Source organism: Solanum dulcamara, chromosome 5, assembly GCF_947179165.1.
Source record: "Solanum dulcamara chromosome 5, daSolDulc1.2, whole genome shotgun sequence".
Lineage (NCBI taxonomy): Eukaryota > Viridiplantae > Streptophyta > Magnoliopsida > Solanales > Solanaceae > Solanum > Solanum dulcamara.
This window is the reverse complement of record NC_077241.1, coordinates 42,618,012-42,623,398: the sequence shown is the minus strand read 5'-3', so window position 1 is coordinate 42,623,398 and position 5,387 is coordinate 42,618,012. Positions and strand designations below refer to the sequence as shown.

Here is a 5,387-nt window from a genome sequence, read left to right as displayed (position 1 = left end):
CAACAATATCAAGAACACATACGAGGACTCAAACCTCCACACCACGCTCTTTTGGGAAATGGATTCTTTGAGATTAAGTATATTAATCCATTTAATTTATTTTCTTTAATATTACCATGCTAAAACATGACACCCAATATAATAATATTATGTCGCCTCATGGCACCCGATCCAAATATATTTAATTCATCATTTTTTATCATTACTTTCTACTTTATTAATAATATTTCATCAAGCCTTCTTTATTCAGTGCATCACTTTTAATAGGGCAAGTGCAGGATTATGAATTTCAAGATTTTGGGATTACATACCAATCACAAGAACACATCAATCATCCAAACCACAATAATTAAATGTATAGTAAACTTCATAACATTACTCAATTACTAACAATCACTATTAAGAGTCTCTCTATGACATAGAATTGTAATGACCTTGAAGGTCATTTTTGATAATCTTTGAAAAATGACCATTTTTACTCCGCCCAGTAGTTTTCCCTAATCATTTTGACTAGTATTCAAAGTTGATTTTATGAAATTCTTTGAAAAGTTGAGTTTTTTGAAGTTTTGAGATTTTAAAGGCTTAAAGTGTTCAAAGATGGTTTTTGGTACCAACTAGAACTACGGGTCTAAAAATAGAATTCTATCAATTCCATCATCTCCAGAATATAGTATTTGATCTAGAAGAGTTGACGAAATTAACTTTGGAGTTGTAACGTGGATTTGAGGTCCTAAGTTGGAAATTCTTAAATTTTTTATTATAGAGTTGACTTTGGTCAACATTTAGAGTTTTGATACTCGAAATGAAATTTTGATAACTCCGCTGGATTTGGGAGAATGAGTTTAGGCCTAAGAGTTGTTTTGGTTGAATTTTTTGAGGGTTAAAGTTAGTTTCGTTGCGATGTAACGGGTTCCAGGTCAAGAAGACCATGAATTTAAATTCTGATGATTCCATTGAGTTCAGAACGTCGAATTTAGTATGGTAGCATATAAGGTTTGTGTGTACGGAATTTTGAATGAAACCCGGAGGTCTATTATGTAACTTTGTGCCTTAGGTGTTTTGCTGGTGTCTGAGACTTCCTTCTCCGCATTCGCAGACCCTAGGCTGTGTTTGCGGAGTGTGAGCATTTCCTTCTATATGCTCGCAGAGTAGCAACCACATTCGTGGAATAAGCCTGAATCTTCCTCCATGTTCGCAGAGTAAGTTGGCCGCATTCGCAGAGGGTAATAAACCCCTGAACGATGTTAATTCCCCAAGTTTGGGAATAAGGCTATATTCCACTATTTTTATGATTTTAGAGCTCTTGGAAGGCGAATTCAAAGAGGGATTTCGTGGAAAATTTTTATGCAAGTGATTTTAACCCTTAATCTTTATAACCCATCAATTAGAACTCATTTTTAATATCAAAATCAGTGTTTTTGGATTCCAAATTTGGGTTTTTTTCAAGAACTTGAGTTTGATAAATTGATGATTATGAATTGAATACAACTCCATTTTAAAAATGGTTTACGCTGATGAGTTTCAAATACTTCAAAGAACATTTTAGTATAAAAATTTCACAATTTAGACCACATTTTCGAAATCAGATTTTTGAGCCGTTTTGATCCTTTTTTCTGTATTTCATATTTTTGATGTCGTTAGACTCGAGTTTTGATTGTGAATTATTATTTGATTATATTGTGATGAGTTGGAGGCTATTCGGAAGGAAAAGACTCAAATACTTGATTGATCAGTTATTAACTAAGATAAGTGAAGTTCTAAAACTCCGTAAATCTTGTAAATTACTTGAACTTGCTTTCGTATGTGTGTTGGGGAATAATGAGAACAAGGTTTGGAGTTATAATCATGTAAATTGTGCTTAATGGAAGATCGGGTTTATAAAAGACTAAGCGTGCTATGTTTATGAATGGAAACGTGAACCTCTTGACTTGAAGTTGACATGAACTTAATGAAATGCTATGATAGCCTAAACGTGATTGTTAACTTGATGAAATTGTCATTTGCTCATTGTTGATTATGAAACTGACTTGGAAGTACTTTCTCACCGATTGGTCAATAATTGTGATAAAGGGGGTAACAAATGGAGATGTGATGACTTATAATGATGCGAATGATGTAATTATTGATATTGATATCCTATTAATAGTGTGACGTGAATTGTATTGATATGAATTGTGTTGTGACTGCGGATTCTATCATTCTCTCTGTGGATACTATCATTCTCTCATTATTTGTATAAACATGTTTAGTCGCATTGGTTCTGAAATACTGGGATAAGACCTGATTGATACTTATGCGGATTGTTGACACCTAATTTTGGCCTGACTTTTGTAAAATTAATACTTTTAAGTTTTTATTGTTTAAATAGTTGAAAATACATTTTTCTTCAATTTTAGAATAATTTATCGATAATTATTCTTATTTTTCAAAATATTAAGATCTTTCATTAATTTATTTTGAATTTTAGTTAATTTTAATTATTAATATTTTGTCACGGTCGGCTGAATTTTTGAATATTTTCTTATTTTGTTAAATCATCATTTTTCATTAAATTACAGTTTTTACATGTGATCAATTATATTTGTTTTATATTTATTTTAATATTTCTAGTACAATGTAAAAAATATATTAAAACACAGATAAATATTAAATTACTCAAATATTTAATAAGCACATGGTCTTGGGCCCATAATTTTGAGCCCATAGTTTTGTAAAATGATTTTTCTTTGTAATCCTTTTATTTGGCCTCAAAAGAGCGGGTGATGGAATAATTTTAGAGTTAGTGGGGTAAAATTTCAAAATGGGGAAACCCTAAGTTTTTTCTCTTTCTCTTTCTTCTGAAAAAGAGGCAGTCGTCGCCCACCCAAAACCTAACTGCCCTTCACTGATCTTCGACAACCCCTCCACTATAATGCCGTTTCCGGCGAGCTACAAAATCCAAACGAACAAACCGAAGCTCGAACTCCAAGCTCGCGAGCAAGAACAACCCCCAATGCTCAAAAACCACTATTTCTCTCCCCCACCAAAATTCAAAGCCAACCTAGCTTAAAAAAACCACCACCAAACTCCGACGAAACCCTGTCCCTTTTTCCGTTTCTCCTAACAACAACCAGACCCCAAATCCCATTCCTTTCTACTCTGTCCAACCACACCAACGACTCCATTAGCGAGCCGGCGAGATCTAAGCTCGCACCGCCAAAACAACAACCAACCAAATCCAATAGAAATCAACGCACCTCTGCCGTTCAACTCCAAGCTCTGGCAAACAAAGCCAATGGATCTTAACACCACCACTGCGCCTCTCTTCTTTGTTGAATAGGTATTTGATTTATATTATTGTTCTTATTTCATACAGATTTAGACCGAAAATGCTAAACACCAAGTTTCATATGTTTTTCCCAAATTCTAGTAGGTAGAAACTTGACTTATTTTATTAATTTTGTTTGATTGAGTTCATTGTTTTGTGATGAATTTTATATTCCATTTTAATATTTTTGTGTTGTGGATTTTTTTGGTTAAAAATTTACTCCGTATACTCTAGTTATGATTGATTATTTTTTTACACCTTTAATTTTTTTATTTTATTTTACCCTTTCCATTTTTGCTAAAATTGCTTACTTGCTATTTGAATACTATTTCACTGTCATGTTTTCTTTAGACTGTCTTGTTTTATATTATTATTATTTTAGAGTTTTTGAGATAGTTAATCTCATTCAATTATTATATTACGGATTTTACATTGTTTTGTTTGGTTTGAATTATCACTGTTCATTCCAAGTTATTTTTTTCTTTGTTTAGGCATTTTGGTTTCATATTTCTTACTTGTTGGATGAGTTTTATATTGAAATTGGCCAATGAAAAAATCTCTCCGTTGGTTTTTGAGGCAAACCATTTTAAAAGACGGAAATTTAGTTTAGGTTCATACATATTATACATTAAAAATGGTCGATGAAGAAATTATCATCGATTTTCAAGGCCTCCCATGTTTATAAGACATGTTTTATTTTTGAGTTACTATTTCTTTTCATTTTTATTTTAATTCATATTTATCCATTACTAACACTTTTATCAAGTGTCTTTATAGGTACCCAACCCAGAGTTGCTTCTCGAGGAAGTTGTTCGAATAAAATTTGAATAATATTTTTTATTTTGTTATTGTATATATTATTGACATAGACAAATATTAGGCCATTTCTCATATTATTGATTTATTTTATTCTTTACGTATATTTCATGTTTATACTTGTGTGTTATTTATCTCCTCCTCAATTTAAAAAAAAATGAGTTTAGTCGAGATCCACAGTTGTGTATTCTGAAGAGTACTAATACCTTCCCTTTGGGATTAGTTGAACTCCTTATCTAGAATATAATGATTTCGTAGATTATTTTGTTAATCAATTAATTTTCTAATTATCCTAAAATTAGGTGGTAACTCCTTAAAGTTAAAATTTTTTCTTTAAAATTCTTTTTAAAACTATTAAATTAATTTTTTTACGAGTTCCACGACGTTACTCCTTATTTGGATGTCAACAGAATGGCGACTCCATTGTGGAGATAGAGGTTCTAACCATTATGAATTCTTTTTTTTAAATTGAGGAGGTTTTGTTTTTATTATGTGATACACCTTATTTTGTATATTTTGTTTTTACTTGTATATTGTACTTATTATTTATTCATTATTTTTATTATTATTATATGTACACTTTCATTGCATCATGATATGATTTCCGCCAAACGGCAAATAGCTTGTATTAGGACTTAGGATTGTTACGTGGTTATCCGTGACTGTTCCTTTAGAAAATAATCATTTACTTCTTGAAGTAATAAATGGGTTGTTTGTTCGTGGTCATCCAACACCGTTTATTATATTCACCCCGTAGTTTTTCCAACTCGGGTTACTAGTTTCTTTTCAAAAGTCTACTCTAGTCCACCTAGCGTAGAGTAGAAGCCAAATCCCTTTAGCGCATTGACCTGGGTTGAACCAAAACCAAGGCGTGTTGGGCCCATTAGAAGGACTACCTTGAGTCAAAATCAGCCCTCGAACTAAATGGACGATCATACTTATGTGCTTAAATTTGAAGATTGGATATGTCATTTGGCGAAACATTATCACTCAGAGTTGGGAGTTTATTTTAGTTGATGGAGGATATTCATAAGTTGCTATTCTATTCGAAAAGGTGTTGGTGTTTAGAGATTTCAAGAAGTCAAGAACGAAGGACCTTCCACGAAGGCTTAATTTAAGATTCTACCTCTACGTAGGATTGATTATTTGTATATATTATTGACATAGGCAAATATTAGGCTATTTCTCATATCATTGCTTTATTTTATTCTTTACGTATATTTCATGTTTATACTTGTGTGTTATTTATCTCCTCCTCAATTTG

At 31.9% G+C, this 5,387-nt stretch overlaps 1 long non-coding RNA gene across 1 annotated transcript; it reads left to right on the top strand.

Moving 5' to 3' along the window:
- The first annotated feature begins 2,756 nt into the window (after nt 1-2,756).
- On the top strand, nt 2,757-4,227 carry LOC129889163 (uncharacterized). The gene is made up of 2 exons (XR_008766822.1): nt 2,757-3,319; nt 4,085-4,227. It is a non-coding gene; the product is annotated as an uncharacterized LOC129889163 (long non-coding RNA).
- The last annotated feature ends 1,160 nt before the right edge of the window (nt 4,228-5,387 follow it).